An 8,067-nucleotide genomic window follows, 5' to 3' on the forward strand; every position below is an offset into this window, starting at 1 on the left:
GTCTAGGCCACATTTGAAGAAATATCCAGTGAGAAAGACAGAAATTATGAGGGTGATGGGCTCCCACCCACTGTGAGGGGGGAGTGGTGGGGTGGAATGGGCAGTTTCTCATTCCTCTACAGTCCAGGGAGATGTGATGGGCTTGCTGTGTTGTGTGGAGTTGAAGAAAAAGTTGTGGGATTAGTCAGGTTTTGCTTGTTCCATGTGCTCACTGTGAAAGAAATGCTAAAATAACAACTAGTCTAGTAAAAGAAAGCATGTTGTTTGCTTTCTCAGAGACTCTAGGTGACTTTAGGCAAAATCCGTGGAGAAGGGTTAGCAATCAGGCTATTAAAATGTTACAGCTCTAGCTTTATTCCATGTTTCCCTATGGCTGAGCACACTCTCACAGCCAATCTCAGCCAGCTTGATTCATAAAATATTCAGATAACAAATATTTTGTCTTCCCAAAGCAAAATTATAGCAATTCCTCTTTTCATCAAACAATCATTCAGAAATGAAGGGGACTTTCACATCAGAGAGGTGCTTCTGTGCCATGACATCCTGTCTGGGCTCTGGGAACTTCTGTTTTCTCTGTGGAAATGAAGGTGGATGAGTGCTTGCTCCAAGCTCACTGCTGACAGCGGGGCTCAGCCTAGCAGCTCCCAACGGAGCCTGAGTAGAAGGTGGCATTACCTCATATGTCACTGTGATATTTTAAAAGGTTGCATAATTACTCTGACTGTTGCACTCGGACTGGGTGACAAGACTAAGAAAACTGAAATGTGTTCCAGAAACTGTTTGGATTTTTTTTTTTTCTTCTTTTTTTTTTCTTTCTTTTCCCTCTTGTAGTCTGGGGGTGCACTGCAGCCTGAATGGTTACACTGGGAAGGAAAATCAGTGGGGAAGGGGAGAAAAAGGTGATTCCAGACCCGCTCTTTCTGCTGTGGCTCAAAGCTCAAAGGAAGGGCCTACAGTCACGTGATCTCCATAACCTAATAATCACATGACATAATGTGATGGTGCCCAGCAGATTGCAGAGGGTGTTTTGGCACAAGACAGCTGTCTCCCAGCTGTGGTGCCATGGAGGAATGACCAAGCCTTACCTAAAAGCACCGTACACCTGAGGCAGCTCCTACCAGACCCGTCATGGCTAGAGAGGGCAGCAAATTTTACCAGGAACCCCTCTGCCTTTTTGAGGCAATGCCTACTAATATTTCCTTGAGAACACATTTTTTTGAGTGTAATTATGCCTGTCCTACCCCTGAGGAATGCAGTCTGTGTTTGGAGAGACACAAGGTCCTGGTCCTACCTTGCCTCCAGAAGCTTGGTATCTGCCTGGGACACAGAGCAGTCTCACTGAGTGATGGCCCCCAAATTAAAATACAATGAGGTTGCCCTGTGAAAAGTATAATCAGCTCAGTGCAAAGCAATTGTCCTTGACTTTAAAGGGAATAAGGAAGAAAAGAAGTTTTTTGTTACTTTTGTAATAGGTGTTTGCATTCAGCCTTTAGATTGTGAACTAGTGTCTGACCCAGGCTAACCTTCTGTTGCTTTTGGGACCTCACAGAACTGTGGTTAAGATGAGCACACACTGAAGCATGTGAGGATCTACTGAGTGGTCTCAGCTTTTGCAGTTTGTAGAGCAGAGATGAAAAATGAGTTTCAAGAAAGGAATTTCTCACAGGCACATAGAAAGCCCTTTAAGTGTGGACTGCACTCCGACAGAAAAGAGACCACATTAAAAAGGCATTTAAACCCCTGAAAGTCTTCTTGACTTCTGACTTCAAAAGAGTTCCCTCACAGAACTGTACCTGAAGTGGCTGCCTCCTGATCATATGGTCAAGCATAAGGGAAATTCAGCTGATTTCTCCCTCAGCTATAAAATGAAACATGAAATTGGAAAATTATGTTGGGTTTTAATCTTTTTATGCCAAACAAATAGATTATTTATTTTCCATTCCATCTACTAGAAATGCAGACAATGAGGTGTGAAATTAATTTGGAAGCTAGATGTTAGTAAGGTTAGGTTTTAATTTTTTTTCCAGGAATGGGGTGAGCAATTAGGCCTCCTTGGTGCCTTATCCAAAGTAAAAAGACAACTGCTCCCAGGATACTTTGGCTAAAACCAGTCTATTTTGCCCAGATATCTAAATAAAATGGGTCAAATGAGAGCAGCAAGGAAAGATTGAGTAAATAACCAAGTTATAAGTTTGTTGCTAATCTGCAAAGTAATTGAAATAAATAACCAAAATTCAGATTGTGTTCTTCTCTCCCAACATCAGGATTTTTAATTTGCTGTAGAGAAAAGAGGTTAAAAAATGTCCCAAACGTTGGGGTAAAAAGTCACTTAAAGTTTGTTGCTTGGACTTCTGAGATAAAAGCCAAGAAAATTAAATTAATAAAGCTGGCAGCAGCTTGTACTTCTCTTTGACTTGAAAGGACCCCCCTGGTTGTTACCTGCCCATGTTGCAGGTAAGTGTATGATGTGCTGCTGCAGGCAGCTCTGCCAGCTCTGCTCCTGGCCTCATCCTCACCTCCTGGCAGTGCTCTCCTCCTTGGAGCATCCTGAGCCTCACGCGTGGAGTACTGGCAGAGCACCGGGAAAAACCGAGAGGGACCAACAGCTGGTACAGGGACTGCTGTCCTCCAAAGGGTTAGAGGGCTTTAGTTCAAGCCAGTCCTTTTAATCAGAAAGGACACTTGCAGACTCTGCAGCACCATCCACAAGGATCCAGGAGAGTAGAAACACACCACCACTGACTTCTAGCCAGTGGAGTTTTCTGGAATGTGAATGCAGCTCCTTGAGCCACAGGAAGAAATTGAACGTACATCTTCCATTTTTTAGCTGAGGGTATTAATTTTGTGTTATTGGATGGAAAGTTAACAACCTCTAATTTTATTTACATGACCTTAATTTTAAGTACCCAGAAAGTTAAATTCAAAATATGAAGGGCTTATATTCAGAAAGTGTTTAAACAAACCTTCTGATAGGTTAATTCCCCCCTGCCCCCCCTGTCATCATTTGTTTTGGCAAAACCAGTTTATTGAATTTGTTCAAACTTCAGAGAATGATCAGCCAACCTGAAATGTGTTTTGTGACTAATGATTTACCAAAAGAAATTTACTGTCTTCTTCCCAGGAGGCATATCATTTATCTGGAAGTTCACGGTAAATTTTCCTTTATTTCTTTCTCTCCTTTGCAGCGAATTTGAGCTTCCTTGGGAGACAGGTGGCTCCCTTTCGCATTGCCTGTGATTTGGCCTTTCAAAGAGGGAGATTGCTAGCCTCCTGCTCTGGATGGGGTCTGTAGACCGTCCTTTTTGCTCTGCCTCACACAGAGAATGGGGCTGCTGTCAGCACTGGGGGGGCTGTGAGTGCAGTCAAAGGGAGCCTGAAATCATGAGGGCTGCAAAATCAATGTCCAGTTGGTGTCTTGCCTGACTTTGCATGCTGTGTTTGGACAGATTTGAAAGCAGACAACGGGGATTTGGTTACCTCTGTTTGATTTGCACCATCCTCAAGCACTTCAGGCAGCTGACAGAACCAATTTGGATCCATGGCTCCTTGCCATGGAAGTTTTAGGGAATCGGTTGAGAAGATAAAAAGTGAAGTTGCTCAAGACTCAGTCCATCTTGGTGCTTCTCTAAAGCTACCAGTTTGCTTAAATTAACCCCCTCTGGGTGCCACCGCAAACTTTCAGAGTTGTCACAGTGCTGCCGTAACTGCAGGAGGGTATTTTTCCAGGAGGGTTCACAATGAAGAGGAGTTCAGGACAGAGCAATGGTGAAAAGTTTCCTGGGTCTCCTCCCTTACAGCTGAAGTGGAACCCAGCCCAGGCAAGGGGCTAACAGAGAGAGGACAGCCTAAGCATAGCATGGAGCGCAGTGGGGTGCTGGGAAAAACACCATCTCCTGATGTGGTGGCTTTCCCATGTCCCATGTAACACAAGGGCAGGGATCTTGCCAGTCACATGCTGAGCACCATATGTGAGCCTGGTTACATTCACTCGGAGTCATTCAGCTGTTGATTGCAGAAAGCCTCCCGGGAAAGTGGGTGGTTATCTTTAAAAAGATCTTCATCCAGCAGAGCAAGCCTTTGGTTCAGTTTTGCTAGTGTGGAACACTCCCACAATTTTGAATCATATCAGGATTTGATTGTGAGTTTAAATATATGTTGTGAACATTCAAGTCCTGTGCAAACAAAGACCAGACGGAGGCCAAGACAAGCTGACGCATGAGCAGCCATGTTGTTCCCTCTCGGGTCCAAGAACTGGATTCCTTCACAAAAACGTCTGTGTTGCAGTGATAAAAAGATGAATATTTGACATAGTTAAATAGATAACACTCTGATACCCTAGTAAAAAAGTGAATAAATGGTTATGAGGAGACTCTATGATGTGGTTGCTTGCAGCAGCAGTGAGTTGGACGTGGTGCCCCAGAGAGCACCTTCCAGCTTCACTTTATTTTTTGCTGGTACAGATCCATGAGGAAGTATTCACTGGGATTTGAGTTACTATTTTGTTTATAGAAAATCTCGCCTACCCCTTGCTATATAATGCACTCAATGTGTTAGAACTATGCTTGAAAAAGCCAGATCTGGGTCATAGTGTCTCTCTCTTTTCCATCAGACTGATTTGTCATGCTCCTATTCAAACTGACTGGATTTAAAATCCTCCCCAAAGTCCATGCAGCTCCCTGTGGAATAGGCAGTGCCGAGTGCCCTGCCTTGGGCTCCCCTGAGACAACATGAAACTGTGCCGCAGCAGCTCAGTGGTGGTGATGATGTAGCGGCCACTGACACTTCTGCACTCGCCTACTGAGACCAAGGGCCCACCACAGAAGTCATGCTGGTGTTCACTGGGGTGCAAGAGACTGAAAATTGATGAGGCTTTGAATCTTTGCAGGCTGTGTAGTTCATACAATATTAATTAAAATCTCAGATAGGATGGTTTGCTTGTGGAAGTCCAGTTTAAAAAGTGAAGTAGATGGAATATCTGCAAATTGGCATATTAGACTCCTACAGCAGCATCCAGAGTCCTTGTCCCTCCTGCAGGATTGCTGGTTTTTATACCACAAACTTGATTTGTTAGCTCATCTGCTATCAAAAGGTCTGTTTCTTATTTTTGTTGAGTTATACCTTGAACGTGTCTTTTTTTGGCTACTTACATTCTCATTTTTGCAGAGCGGCAGCCAAGCAGGGGCCCAATTCCTGGCCCTCGGATTTATTCCCATTGCTTTGATGGGTTGAGTCTGGTGCAGCCTGTATCACAGAACACCTGGATGGCTGATTGCAGACATTCGCTGGCACTGCAGTCTCAGCTGTGGAAACAATTTTGCTGGCAGTGGAAGCCCAGTTTTTCTGGGGAGGGGCCCATATTTCTTTTTTGAAATGTGTGAAGCCTCATCAGAGCTCTAGTATCAGACCCTCTGGAACTGTTTCCCCTTAATCTTTTGGTCCACCTTCTCTCATCCCTCCAGATCTTACTTCTGCTTCTTCTCAAAATCCCTGATATATGTCTTCTGGCTTCTTTTGCTGTAATCTCTCCTCTCATTTTTTCTTCTCACATTAATTCTTCCTTCACTGTGTTTCTCCACTGCCTCCTCCATTTTCTCTGCCCTTCCTCTAAATTTCTCAGGACTCACCCGTTTTTCTCCTCATATCCACATTTTCAGCTTTTCTCCAGAAGCTCCATGAATGACAACTTTGATAATGGAGCATATTCCTTGAAAAGGCCTCTCTCTCAGAGCAGCAGTGAGATGCAGGTGCAGATGGCATTGCTGCTGTTAATATTTTATTAACAAGTAATGCTAGGGACCCATGGTGCGAAGCATTGTGTAGCTGGGCAGGAAAACATAGCTCTTGCACCACAAGTCCTCATGTCCTCCAAAGGAGTGTAAAGGGGTTACAGTCTCAATCTTACACACCAGCAACTGAGGTATATGGAAGATAAGGATAAATTTACTAAAATGTTTTGGCACATAAAGCTGTGAACGCTTTTTTTCTCCCAAGTCTGATATCCTTATGCATGTCAACTGTCTTAATTCCATTCAACCTATTGATTTTACTGGTGTATAGGAATGACACGCAAGAAGAAAACATAGAAAAACTTGCTCTTGGTGTCTGAGTCAAGAAACTCAGAGAGTCCAAGACCATCCATTTCTCTCCACAGTGTCATGGTGGGGAATTAAAACTCATTGGAATATAAGGCAAGGAGAGAGAAGAGTGTGAGGAAAACCAAGGAAATTGTATAGTCAGTGCTCACCACCTGACTCTGACTCAAGGACCTGGACTGGGTCACCTGCTTTCCTGAGGCATGGCTAGAGCTGAAAAATGCAGCAAAGTCCTTGTATCCTGTGATATTCCAGTTCAGTGCTTGTGAATTCTGTGTCAGCTTACCAGCTGTATTGAGACAGAGGACTGTAAAGATCTAAGCATGAAAGTCATGATTTGCATTCTTCCCTTTTGTGTCATTGATGTTTAGACTTAAGGTTTGATGTCATCTCCTGGTTAGTAGATTTTGATGTGCCACAGGCTTTTCTATCAATATATGATTGTGTTGTTTCCTGTGACTTGGAGGTCAGTTGGCCAAGGGATAAGCAGACCTTTTAAGTTTGAGAGCAGTGAAATAGTTATTTTGATAATATTTAACTTGCCTAATACTTAATATGCACAGGTGTTGTAGTCAGGAGAGGAACAGGGTGGCGAGATCTCCTTTAGCCATCAATTCAGGATGCCTGCAAACGAGGAAAGCTGTGTATCAGTTTGCACTCAGCTTGGTAATCTTGCATGGGGCCTGTTTGTATCTCTTGTGCTGAAAGCTAAATGTAAAATGCCAAGAAAGCAAATAAAGGGAACTATTTCCCAAGGCATTTTACTCTGTTTATTTAACGCCTCTGAACAAACCCCTTTCCACATCCCCTGAACCTACTGGCCACTTCAGATAGCTTCATTTCCTGCTGGGTGAGTTTTTTCTAAAATGTTTATTCAGCTCCAGGAAATGATGATTTCCTGAATATTCTGAAACTTCATTTATTTATTTTTTTTTGTGTCCCTGTTTATTTAATAGTTTTACTTATTGTACAAGTGTGCAAGGCACAGCAACACCTCTTGAAATGTAACCTTGAGGACTGAGTGAAACTAGACATAGTACAACACAAAACAGCTAGAGTGAAACTAAATCTGGTTTTGCTAATTTATACACAAGTGTATTACCATTAGCGTGAGACATTACTCCTTATTTATACTGGCCTTAATGAGTTCAGAAGTTGGTTTTTAAATTTATCCTGCTCTAAGGAAAAGTGCCTAAAAATTCAAGTTAGTGAAGGAGAATTAATTAAGTTAAAGATTTTTTTATTTCACAGTTTACATTAATGTCTTTTAGTTTTATTTAAGCAGCAAACCAACGGAAGGGACTATATGTTTTCTTCACCCTAGAGTGGGACTGAAAATAAGCAATGCTTATTTTGTGAGGTTGAAGTTAACCTGCTGCCAGCACTCCAGCCTGACATGAATGTCACTACAGAGTGAAATTTGTGCACATTCTTAATGAAAAGGCCAATATACTTTATGCACAAGGATGGGAACCAAAATAACCACTCTGAAATGAAAAGAGTTTCTTTCAAGTAAATTAACTGGGATTGGTCCCAGAGGAAATTCAGGAATTGCATAGCCTTGCCATTTACCCTGGACTGAGCCACATGTCCCAGTCATGCTTTCCTCTTCTCCCTTTGCGACTACTTATTCTTAACCTTCTCCTGTCACTACCAGCTATGACTCCCTTTGTTTTTTTGACATCCCCATTGAGTCTGAAGAGAAATGCAATGTGAGTATGGTGCTTGCCCCATTCTTACCTGGGACTTCCACCCTCACAAAAACCATATCCTTCAATGTGTGTCCATTTGTAAGATCCTTGAAGGAAGAAGAGACTGAAGATTAGACATTCTTTTGCTTGGACAGCCTTTTATCCTTGCTCAGGAAATCAGCCTCTTCCTCTTCTGGGAATCCTTTGTTGGCACTCCTATACTGTCTCTTAAATATCCTTTTGAGAGCTTCCCTTCCCCTTCCCCTTCCCCTTCCCCTTCCCCT

At 42.9% G+C, this 8,067-nt stretch overlaps 1 long non-coding RNA gene across 1 annotated transcript in view; it reads left to right on the top strand.

Moving 5' to 3' along the window:
* The first annotated feature begins 3,077 nt into the window (after positions 1-3,077).
* Positions 3,078-8,067, top strand: part of LOC107213321 — a 32,750-nt gene continuing 27,760 nt past the window's right edge. Inside the window, exon 1 of the long non-coding RNA XR_001524710.2 lies at positions 3,078-3,150. This is a non-coding gene — a long non-coding RNA (uncharacterized LOC107213321). The remainder of the gene's footprint in view (positions 3,151-8,067) is intronic.

Source organism: Parus major, chromosome 1, assembly GCF_001522545.3.
Source record: "Parus major isolate Abel chromosome 1, Parus_major1.1, whole genome shotgun sequence".
NCBI lineage: Eukaryota > Metazoa > Chordata > Aves > Passeriformes > Paridae > Parus > Parus major.